Source organism: Varroa jacobsoni, unplaced genomic scaffold, assembly GCF_002532875.2.
Source record: "Varroa jacobsoni isolate VJ856 unplaced genomic scaffold, vjacob_1.0 scaffold_357, whole genome shotgun sequence".
NCBI lineage: Eukaryota > Metazoa > Arthropoda > Arachnida > Mesostigmata > Varroidae > Varroa > Varroa jacobsoni.
In genome coordinates this window covers 1-13,118 of record NW_019213259.1, presented here as the reverse complement: position 1 = coordinate 13,118, position 13,118 = coordinate 1, and the positions used below count along the sequence as shown (strand labels likewise).

Below are 13,118 nucleotides of genomic sequence, written 5' to 3'. Positions count from 1 at the left end.
ATTAGAACCAAATGCGTGTAAAACGGCTAAAAATCTATCGTTACTTCAATATGTTTATATCTATATACGTATTTAGATAATGATAGGCAAAAATCGCTTTTGCGACTTGTCATTCATATGCTCCCGTCACGGCCAGCGATTTCGAAGGGTCTGTCTTCGACCCTCCTAGCACTTACTCAGCAGTTGTATGTCTGGAGCACTATGGTCACCATTCTTAATTGTAGAAAATACCGTTTGGCATGGAGATATTCATTGTATTCATCGATTAACTAAATGCGCATTTTTCTTCGTCTGTGATTTGTGAAAAAGACCAGTCGGGGCAATATGCTGCTGCTAAAGTAACAGACCTTGCGCTTCAACATCACATGGGGAAACATCTGACAGTCACTCGCACTATCTGCCGATAGAATCGACTATCCGTGAGCGGCCGAAATCTACGTATGCCACCAATATAATAAGTCAAAAAAAATTAATTCGATGGTGGTTTATTGAACTAAAGCGAGTAATTGAAGCCGCGACATGCGTGAGAAGTAGATAACCGTGCCCGAAAGGCAAAGGCTGATGCCTCTGTCTGGAGACCTAGATATCTGCTCTCATTATATGTTTTCATTTATTATCGACTCGTTTTATCGCGATCCATCCCCTTGATAGCGTACTATATATATATATATATATATATAGCATTGGGATTCTATGAACCGTAAACTACATGCACCGAATGCGGCAGCTTCTGTTCAAAATACTAGTGGACCCTGTCCCTTGGTAGTCCCTCTTACAAGTTTACCGTGATAGTGCACCGTACGACAATTTATTTTGATCAAACAGTGGCAAAGGAATAATTGAATACGCCTATAGCAGAGGACACCTCTTTATTGGCCTCTTGCACAATCGTACAAGCTAGCGCACTTAAATATGAAACGCATAGTTTTAAGCTTGTCGTTAATAGGTATCACGAACTATTCTATCCGTAAGTAATTATGATAGGTCTACTTGGCCTAAATATTTTTTCGACCACTTATGTGCCTATCTATGATGGTATAAAGTGTGAGATACGATTAAACTTATTTGCCGATCAGAGCGGTTCCTCAACATCAATACGCTAACGGCAGATGCCGCTGTGGTCAGCCGCATCGACGACTGCTTCTGCTGCGGCCATGTAATCGTCAACTCATAGTTGATAATTGTTTTTGAGGGAAACTGTACGGCAGGCTGTCACAGAGATAGCGTGTGTTTTTTACGTCTTATCAAGCGCTGGATTCCTACGGTAGTGTTACGTTGAGAAGTGAGATCGGCGAAACGGTAGTGCATCCATCTCGATCTCTTGCGCCTTGAATGGTTAGCCGATCCACAAGCTCACAGAAACGCCGGCATGTTAGCATAGTGCTGCTATAGACTGGCGATGACCATCTCGAAACGTGCCCAGCTGGAAACACTTGAACTGAAAGTTACAAATTTTTGCTCAATACCCAATCTCTCTTGTTGGACCCGAAGCCTCCCAGCGGAGGCATCTTTTCAATAGTTAGTAGATGGTGGAAATTCTGATATCTATATATATTTATATAGGCAGTCAATAACTGTCATCTTAAGACCATATTTAGGTAGTTTTGTACATAATCCAGTCGAATTATATCATTCGTGACTTTGTTGTGCGTTAAACTATCTATAGCCATGAAAGTAAATCTGGCGTCTGTTTACGAAAACCCAGAATAGCTCCGTAAAATGCTATTCAGTTCTTCTTAACGAATGATGTCAGTAGAAAGAATATCTCCAACCATCAGTGAATTAATCGTTTACAATTATAGTGGCTTATACTCCTGTTACTTTATTAGCCCATTGAGGTCAATAATGCGTAGTTTGTATCGCTTGACCCTCATTCTCATTTTCTTATCGGTCTTCTATGATAAATATTCTATATGTATCCTCATTATAAGTTTTATGATTTTACTTATACATTAGAAGAGAATCATAGTATAATTTCGTACTATATAATTTTTTTTGTCTATTCTCTTATCGTAATCTATACGTTCAAGTGTATCTCTGTGTACAACAAATGGTATAATTAACTTTGTAATAAGCCAAACAAGATATCGCCGTTTGCGCTGCTGCTGCTGCTGCTGACCTTTCCTTTCATATGTTACAGTCATGAACCACAAAATACGATGTTCGTGCTCTAAGTATACTAATAATAATAAAGGTAACAGCTGTAATGATGGCGTTGCTACTGACAGTGTTGATGGCTGATCGATTGTTGATATTGGGGGTGTCAATTGGACAAGGCGAGCTCAGAGACAAGCGTTGAGATGCTTCTCCAGTAAGAACTTCAATGAGATGGTAAACATACTATACTATACAATTTCAGCATTGCCCAAAAAGCAAATATTGCAAATTACCCGTAAAATCAGCCACGTAAACAGGCTATAGCGGCGTGGCGAAAGAAAGACAGACTCAATGAAGCTGGTATCGAACGAAGTTATTCCGTACGAGGCCAATATCGTGAGAAGAGTGGTTCGGTAACAAGAAAGCATGTCATGGCTGGTTATATTTTTTTTTCGTCTAACATACAATGATCTTGTTTCTAATTCTACATAGAGTTGTGGCAGAAATCAATAGCGAAGTCAGAATGCAAGGCGACCATACCTGATTAATCTAGCCATGTCAATATATTCCATACAGGGTCGTACGTAAGTTAGCCTATAGAATAGAAAAAGGTGACAACATCTAGCGTAATCATTAAAGGCTAGCTATCAGCTATTTTACCAGAAACTCTCGCAGTGCCAAATGCATTGCTATATTGATATAATTTGGGTTAAATTACACTTAATTTATATATACATATATACATATAAATTAAGTATAACTTATATATATATATATATAATTTAAAGTTGATACTAAATGATTGCCTCTTTTAAAATGAAAAAATTCTGTTCGACGTGATGCTGTCCGTATATCCTCTACCGTGTATCCTGTACATAACCTCTCTGGACAGAAGCGATGATAGAAGTTTTAGCTTATTGGTCTGTTTTGTGGCCTAATATGTTTAGAATCATAATCAAGTATAAAAAAAAAAAAATATATATATATATATATATATAAAGCAATACTGCATATATTTGTTTTTCAGTGGATGCGGTTATGAGGCTGGCCGGTCTCTATCGCGCGTACCTACGCGTGTTTTGTCTAGATAGTGGAGTGTCCTAACGCTTTCGGACCAATTCTGTCATAGTTGTACTCTTTCATAGCCATTCTAATATTAGTTGTATTTTGACAAATATCTCAAAGGAGCTTTTATTTACTTTTCATTTTCAGTACTAAAGGAACTCAGGATAAGAGACTATGAACAAAAATGTTCATAGAGAAATATATGGTATTACTTATCTCATCGTACTGTAAACAGACTATTTCAGAGTTGCGGTTTTGTAAGAATCTGTAATTCAAGAATCGAGCTAGTACATCATCTCATATCAGTAACTAATCAGCTGACGTGTTACACATATTTTTGAGAATTATAAATTGTCAGTTTCATATGTTCCTTAAAGAATTAAGTTCAATGTATCGTATTTTCATTGACTTTAGTTTTTGTAGGGTTTTATTTGACATGTATGTAGGATACGGTTATAAAAATTGCCTACTAAATATGCGAATAAATGTACGAAGGAACGAAGATTTTCTAAATAAAATGTAATGCGACTACTAGGGTTGACGGCGCCTTTATTAAGCTTGATGTAACATAAAAGGACAAACTTTTCCAAAAGGAACAACGTATCATATGCTAGATCCTAGTGGCTCCACCTATGGGTAGCCGATCAAAGGAACCCGCGTATGCTGTTAGCTGAAAGCTATGTGCATCCATATAACACTAGATAAATGAGGAGATTGTTGCGCAAATAAAATCAAAACAATCAAGCATAAATAGGAAGCAAGTTCACTCGTCATCCTGCCATAAACAAACATGTCAAAACAGCATACACAGTGGCTATTTTAGTGATGTTTATAGAAGACTACTATGTGACAAGACCATGAACATTTATGCGCACCTATGTCATAGCCTGTAACTGAGTGTATATAGCTTTCGCTCATGAATAAGATGTTCGTAAAAGTTGAAGTGGCTTAACTGAAGTGAAGTTTCTTAGTGAAGTGAAAAATTGTGACAAACTTTCTGTAAATGACACACAAGTCAAGATCAGTATTGCAGACTTGTAACCCCATGACGAAAACTCTTCACTGTGCTCTTCAAAACGGACATGCAAGAAATTAGAACTAAATCTCAACAGGAGGGTCGAAAAGCAACCGGCAACAATTGTTTTACTGCATGTAAATAGACGATCGATGTTTCCTTCGTGCCGTATCCATTTCGAAACTAGCTTTGTCCCTATTACGCCCAAGCCTTGCTGTTGTACAATACTGGAAGTTTTTCAAAAATATTTGCTTAATGAAGACCTATGTTTTGCTCTATATTCCGCTATATATTCTGCTATATATTACAATATATTTATACCTGGAGAAAATGGAGAGAATAAAAATATCTCTAATTATGTAATAACGATTCTGATGTTGATAGTGTAAACAAAGCAGTGCTCCGAAAATATGATATGACAAAAATTGTAATTGCTTTCTTTGCAAACAAGGAACCGGCATACTCGCGGACACAATAGGCGCAGGCTTACCTTTCCTCAAACGTGATCAAGTAAATATCCGATGCCGCTGATAAACTCATTTGAGCGACGTTGTTTGTGGGGTGCTTGTCTTTAATAATAATTATTCCGTTTATAGCTTCTATATCTATTCGTTTATAGCTCTTAATTTTAGATCGTTTGTTATGTGTCGAGAATGGAGTCAAGTGGACGGGCCGAATAAGATTGCAGGTAGCCGGTAATTCTTGATTCTAGATATACGTTCCAAAATCAACAGTATGAAATAGACCGACCGTTGCGACAGGCGTCATCGTATAACAACGGTTGGATGATACGCCCACCTCCGGGCGGAGATCTTCCAGCATGACGCCTTTGAGAACAGACGGGCTAAAGCATGATTGCCATGTGTTACCTTTCAGCTTAGCGAAAGAGCGAGCCTATTGGGTGGCGGTGGCACGCGATCATACACATACGGACATACAAATGCATGTCTACAAGCGCTCACAAACAACGTAGCTTAAAAATTAAAGTTCAAGCTGCGCGGACGGGAAATGGTATCCTAGGATCATTGACGTAAGATCGTAAGAACGTTTTCTACGTATCAAATGAGGCGTTAATTGACACTAATTACAATCAACAAATGTGTTTTATGGTTAGAAAAGGACCGGTTAACATGCAAAGTCGACTATTGCACGTTCATTTAAAACGTACAGGGTAAAAACGGATTCAATGTTATCAATAACAACGTTCCTTTTGAATTTTAACCGCAAATAATGTTCAGCAACGCGCATCGTTATATCCGCAACGGTGTCCACAGGGTATACCGCCCCTGCTCCTGGCAGTATAGTTGATCTTAATTTTAGTATAAATAAATTTTGTTTAATAGCACGTTCATAGATATAAAGATAACCTACATAAAATTTACAAATGATGTATTTTTTACGCATTATATATGGTGTATAGAGTGTCGATATACGTAAGTATTACATAAGAATATCTCTCTATAGTAGCATAGTAAACATACATTCAGCGCGTGACAAATTAGATGGTCAGAATTATTGAAATGACCTAGAAGTAGCTTCCAATCTTTTCAGTGACTTCACATAATATGGATCATATACTTCAGCCTTTCACTCAGTCTGTAGCGGATTTTTTTGATTCACATACTTTCATTCTTACGCAGGTTCTGCTTGTTGTTTACTTTCATTACGCGTCTTTTTCCCCGGATTGCGGAACACGGCACAGCCCATTACCTATTAGAGAACAGACCAACCCCGTCTGTTGGGTGGACAATGAAGTAGGTGACGACGAACGGAACGTTTCGAGCATTTTGTTTCCGAAGAAATAATTACCCTTTCTGATAAGGATCTTCACTCCCATTTTCCTTATAGCGCAAAGTTGCCATCGCTAACGTACGAAATAAAAAAGGATTGGCCAATGCTGAAGTTGTTGGTATATAATATCACATTTAATGCAAAAGATTAATTCGCAGAGAGCGTCTTTCATCTGTTGTTGCCAATTAACTCTTTTTTCCGGTTGTTGGGTGAGGTATCATGAGCCCTCTAAGTTCGCAGCCCAGTACTCCTGGGTGAAATACCAATCCTTCAATGAAAGTCCCACATGACTGTTTTTCGTCCCTAAAATTTCCGAAGAGATCGCCTGCCCACGTAATGTTTATACTATACATTTGCATATTATAAGAATTCGATCAAGTAAGCTATCTTTCAGTAAGTTCTGTTAGGAAAAAACAATTTCAGGCAAATCTCAACGAAGTTGCTGGTCGCGAAAATTGTACAAAACAAAAGTGAAACACCTGTTGTATGACATTTATATTCTATTTCTAAAAAGAGGAGGCCCAGTTCTCGGGTGTTTGTTATATAGCTGCAGACAGGCCCTTTTGTGTCTACTGATTAAAGCTGAGGTGTAAAGCTCCCGCTGCGAAAGATGATGAGGCCGTGATCTGTAATATTTCAAAGAAGAACACTTGATGACAATGATTTAGTTATTATTATTAACTGTTGCTGTTATCACTCCGATACAGTACAGACGCTCGTAAATCAAATAGTGGCATTATAATGCGTTTGTTACGGCGCTCCAGACCCTTCAAAGAAAGATCGTTTCTGTGTAACGAGGGAGAATGGAATTCTTGTAAACTTTAATATAGAGGATAGCTTGTCTGGTCTTGCTGTTTATATCGAATGCATCAGACAGGAGACTCTTTCATCTAAAAACAGAACAGTACACAAACGTGCGTTAATTGACATTAATAAAAACTGGATACTGGTTGATCTAATAATGTTTGGTCTGTGGTTCCGATATATTCGAAATGTAGCCATTATAAGCGATTCCGCAACAGCTAATAAAGCCGCTGTAAATCAAAATTAAGTCCAATTTTCTTTTATCTGTATATTTACATATCGACTGAAAGTTTTATCGGGATAAGTGGAGCGAACCGATACAAGGTATTAACCAGCTATATCATTAAGGTAACTTGAATTTCGCTGATTCCAAAGACGGGAAAAGATTTAATGCTTTGTGGAGTCGAAAATTTATATGTGACGCTTGCATATTCAAAGGTTCTCACCACAAACTATCGAATTAAGTAGGTAAAGTAGTAAACTGATCAACGATGAAAAATAAGGGGACCTATGCAAGATTTAAGGTGTCGGATCGCGCCAGCTATATTTGTTAATAATATAAACATTTTGACAACCACAATGCGCAGTGGTAGGCACACTCATATTTACACGTAAAAAGCGTCATATCGGAGTATTGATACTGTATCAGAAAAGCGCAAGGTAAGCGATGATGCACAATGCGCAGAATACAGTAAGCTGACCAGTTAATAAATAATAATAATAACTTTTGAGCATATTTATCCCATAGTTTTTTTAGGGAAATTGAGGCTAGAATAATATGTCCATTACTTAACTTATCAATGTTGAGACAATTTGTATAGTAATACCCATTTGGTTTGCACCGCGACCTGCAGCAAGAGCAGTTGGTCTTTACTTACATGAAAATCTGATGTGAAAACCGATAAGTTCATTTTTGTGCCTAGAAACGCCAGTTACTCCAAAAGTTTAGTAACCGGTCTCTAGGTCGAAATTATTCCTCTTAGGTAACTGTTCGTTGTTAGGCGATAACTTTTTGATGATCATTACGTTCGACGTCTGTCGTAACTAAAGGTGAAGGCTAAAACTAACGGTGATCGGTCGGCTGATCAGCCAATCAATCAAAGCAACTTTGTGATTTGGGCTCAAAATTACGTAAGTGGGCCAAGAATATGACGAAAAACGTTACAGAGAGGGAGAGAGATGCTGTGTTATCTGCGCGTATGTCCGACTATTCACGAAGGTGAGGACCGACAAAGTAACGAGTCACCAGCAGTTTCCTTGCGCATCAACATCGGTTCGACAGGTTGCCTGCCTTCTCTACGATACTGATGATCAGCGTCGCGCTCGTAATAAAAAAAAAAAGTGAACTGGGTATCTGGTTTCTCATGGCATTTTTAACTGGACAGCGGCAAACTCAAGATAGAGCTGTATATGCACTGAGATGTTTTTTTGACAACGATGGAATTTTAAACACAATTCATTTTCAATGAAAAAGAACGACACGTTTGAGAACGGACGTCCCTAAATCTTCAAGCATGTAAATATTGAAACTGTGTGTTTATCACGTATTCGTCTGTAAGCCGGTTTCTTAACATATCGGCGCACAAAGTTTTGTGGGCCAATCCATATATAAAAAAAATAGCTATGTGATATGACTGGGTTGTGTATGAAAATGGGTTAGAATGTTGAGGATTCAACACTTAGCGAGATAGCAACAACGGACTAAAATAAATTGATACAAAGAAAAGAAATTCAGATGCGAAGCTAGATTACGTATATGAGAGAAAAGGAAGACAAAATGAGAGTTGAGTCTTAACGAGTGGATGATGATGATAACGATATTGATAAAGCAGCTTTCGAGACATCTAGACTAGATGTCTCGATACGACTACCATTGTCGTCAAACTGTTTAGCTCTCTTGCTGACTATTGTTTATCCAGAATATTGACAATGTTCATGTGTGCGTGTATGTTTATTAACAAATGAATGAATGAATATCAGCTGACGATGATGACCACTTAACTGTGGATCGCTTTACTACCGTGCCGCGGTTGTGCCCAAAATAAGCAGGACAGAATGGTCGGCCGGATGAACAGATACACAGGCCTGATCATTCAAGGGGCAAAAGGATAAAGTATCTATCGGTTTGCTGTCGCCATTTCAAATGCTGCTATACTATGTCCGTGTTTTTACTGGATCTGTGCTGACGAGGCCAACAACAGCGGCAGTTGTAGTATAGAATGTTTAATTTCCTATGGATATGTTCAGCTTTATGAAGTGACAACAATCATAATCGGGGATGCCGAAAGTATTATTCCTCGTGATTAAAAATCAGTGCATGAGGTTTATTATTATTAGGTATTAAATTTACTAAATACTCGTGAACGTTTACACTTCGATCACTGAATCGAAACAAGTAAGAGACGTTTAAGCAAGCGCGTCGCGGTTTAGAGGTACTTATTGACATTTCAGCTTTTCTAGTGCTTTAACACCGTCAATGTATTGCATTGAGCGTAATTTCTTATCCGGCGTCTGATTGGTTGGTATATAGTGAGGTGCTTTCTTGAAGCTGCCATGAGCACAGTAGAATCTACTAGAACGAAGTGCACGTTCTATTGAGACGACAGGCTACGGCGGAAGACCTAAATCGGTATGTACGCATATTCGCCTACATCTCTCGCCTAGTACAATTTAACTAAGGCACAGTTGATCATTTGAATTATCTTTACCTATATTACCTACTATATATATATACAAATTTTCATTTTCTTCCAATTGACATAATGCTCTCTAGCTGGGCATTTTAACGACAGTGCATTTTATTCAAAAATCACCTCAAAGCCCGATGAGAATATTTTTTAAAAAACAAAAAGGCCAATACCGCGTGTATCGCCGTATCAGTAGGAATAGATTACATCAATCTATTTAACATAGGTTTTGGCAAGCAAATCTACAAGAATTTCAAATTTAATAACTTTTGAATTACGCGTCGCTAGCAGACAAAATTCTATTGACAAATACCTCAGTGGAAACCGGTAGAGGTTATTCCTAGAAGAGTGAGTTTAGAGGGAAGGACATCTCTTAGTCTTGAGAATCCACGCTCAGTTGTCTAACTTTTATCCTTCGAGGGCCACAGCGCTATGGAAATTCAACGAAAATTGGTGCAAATTTTAGGCATGAAGGCCTTAAACCAAAGCACAGTATACAAACAATTCGAAAGCGGAGATTGGAGTGTTGGATACTAAAGAGGAGCTGAACAAATGAAGGGCAAGAACGCATTGCCGCAATCGAGGAAGATTTTCAGTAAAAGAGGGCTTGATGTCCAAAGGCTTGATCGGCCTAAGCTGGCATTTAAAGTTTAACGTCTAACAGACTTATGACCCAAATATTGACAACGTGAAAATTTGAAAAAAAGTCCCCCGAGAATTAACTTCAGACAAAGTTGGAAATGCGTGTGGTGTGTTCCGTGTACAACTTGCGGAAGTTTAGTCAACAAAAAGCATAATTCAGCCTCTACCGTCAGCAGGAAAGAGATCAGGCGTTGCTCTGGGACGAAATCGAGCTCAGTGGCAGTGTCGAGCAGGTTCAGACGTCAGGTAATGCTAACTAATACTTGCAATAAACACCAACAGCATTTACTGCCGTAAGATACCCACTCAAAATGAAACAATGGGCGCGTCCCACTATCTCAACTTCATCAGCAGACTCGCAAACGATTGGTACATGTTAATGTAAGGCACGCAGTCTAGTTGCTTGATGACAAGGTCTCATCAGCCACTTTCGCATTGACTAAAGGAGTATCTTCGTTGACTTCGGCCCGATTATCCTCTTGATCTAAATCCGCGTACAACAAGGTAGCTGGTGGTCGGGGTATGCCTCACTATTGATTTATTTTGGGAAGCTATTGATAGAGAAACTACGTATAAAGAAGGCATGTTGTCGGTATGTGGCTTTGCATAAGCATCGGGAGAAATGTGTTAAGAAATAGAGGAAAGTGTTTCTAGCTTAATTAAGTTGAAAGTTATTCGATTTGAAAATCTTTGCTGCCTAAAAATCCCGGTAACCGAGGTTAATTCATTTTTAGTATTATGTACGTCGTTTTAGAAACGTTTTTTAACCATTTCTTATAGATATTTGTCTGTGATTCTTGAACTAGAAATCACTGATTTCAGAAATAATTTTTTTACAGTAACTTACATGAATGTTGCGCTTCGCTGCAGCTCTACCGTAAATAGCTAACATATATCGGTTTTCTCTTAGAATGCCTTAGGTGTTTTTCATTAAAAATAGAAGGCCACATGTCACAATTGAACAGTTTTAATTCTGCAACAAATCGTCATGGATTACTTTCAGCTTGTAAGGCTAAATCTCTATTTGTGGTAACACACTTGATTCTATTATGTTAAGCTTCTTTTTTAGTTACTGCCCTTAGAACCTTGGGAGCAGCCACAGACAGCTAAAGGCCGTAAAAGAAGCTTATGTAATCTATGTTCATACTTAATAAATCAAAGTAGTGTTGTCTAGAAAAGGAATATAATTAAGTGATTCATCAAAACTACTGTTTACTGGAAACAAATGGGTCTTGAATGTTGGACATGATTTTATTTGTTCGTAGTAGCTTATCTCAAAAACCAACTTTAGCTAACGTATATCCTGCACATAACTCGCACACTGCCATAAAAATAGTGCCATAACAAAAAAAAAACAACAACAACATGTGTAGCATAATAATAATAATAATATATATTCAGATATATTTTCATACATCTAGATTTTCGATAAAACACAAGGATCAAGAAGCCGACGAATCAAAGTGATAACGCCGTAGCGGCATTTCGTACTTCTCTTAAAAGCTTCCATACTTTTTTAATTTTAATGTTAAGTTCGAATGACCCCGTTCGTTGTTTACGCATTGGAGCACCCTGCGAGTTTGTTATTTGATCTCGTCATCGATACTTTATGTGAATACTCGGAAATTTACGATAGAATGCTCTACGCCTTCTATCCTCCTTCCTTTTGGCCACCGAAATCGTAATGAATTCAATTACAAGAAAACGAGGGCTGAGGCCACAACTTCGATTTCGTTTCGCTTAACTTAATTTTGTTACTGAAGCATCGCGTTGAGACCGTGTTGTTGTTGTTGTGAAGTGACCACACGGTGTGGCGCTGATTCTTATGCCACACATCCATGAAACTCTTCAGAAATTCTACACGTCGCGAGCAATATCTCGTAAATATAACAAATGTCTTACACATAAAACGTTCGCACGTAAGATATACAAATATCATGCTCTAGTTTATAGAGTGGTGCGGTTCTGCGTTGTTTTTTGTTTGAATACTTTTTCTGATGGCACCGATCGGTCCATTTATGACGCTAGTGCCTCCAGCCGGATTCTTCGCTTGTAATAGTTGTCGCCAGAGTGCTCTACATGTTTATCCATCTGCTCTGAACCTAAATCGTAAGGAACTCGTTTTTTTTTTTTCTCTTTTTGGCAGTTTTAGTGTTTCCGTATCGGTTTTGTAACACGTGGTTCAAGGAATCCATTACTAAGTCACATATATTATAACCAGTAATAAATTTTTGTTTCGCTGACGACCTTTTTGTCCAATGTGCCGACCATTAAGAACGCTGAATTTTCTCATTTTAAGCGTTGATTTTCAACTATGTACGATAGCTTCGAATCGAAATTAATTACCCTCTAGCGACAATCAGTAGTTCATATCCAGAGACTTGACACTGATTTACACCGAATTTGGTCTCTTAATAGTGCCTAGCCCAGCATTTATTCAAAATTTTGGAAAAATTCGATAGATCTGGACATGCTAAGACATACCTTGCCTAAAAATAGACGTATATTATTGGGCTTCTCGATAAATTAATGAACGAACTTCAAGCTTTCTCCAAAGTTGGTTCGCAAATCTCCACATTCAATATAGGGTTATTTCAAAAGGAGTATTAGCAGCACTAGTCAGCTTTTCGTGACTACTAATACCACAATTTTGTTTTTCCCATGTATAAAGACGCCCAATATATCTAGCATGTATCTGCGTTATTTTCCCGAAGCGGGGCAGTACAACCTGGCCTATGGGTCATTAATAAACCGATGTAATTGGCCACCTCTTTTGCTCCACAGGCTATCTACATATGCCACTTTACTGTATCTAGCAACTGTTTTAAACAAATAAGCGATCTAACCAGAAAATTGTAGTTTTAAACTGAATACAAGCAAAAGGCATCTAGAGACAATGCAAGTTTGATGCGTTTATATCCAAATTAAGTAATCAATATAAATCGAACCAAATTGAGAATCATGCTCAAAAAAACTTGACAAAACTTGAACTTTAGGTTGAGCAAAAATGTGGTACT

The 13,118-nt window shown here is 38.0% G+C and overlaps 1 long non-coding RNA gene across 1 annotated transcript in view; it reads left to right on the top strand.

Annotated features, from left to right (window-relative positions):
- The window catches only part of LOC111259667 (uncharacterized), a 48,494-nt gene extending 44,795 nt beyond the window's left edge, over window positions 1–3,699 (top strand). The window contains exon 3 of the long non-coding RNA XR_015310694.1: window positions 3,125–3,699. This is a non-coding gene — a long non-coding RNA (uncharacterized LOC111259667). The remainder of the gene's footprint in view (window positions 1–3,124) is intronic.
- The last annotated feature ends 9,419 nt before the right edge of the window (window positions 3,700–13,118 follow it).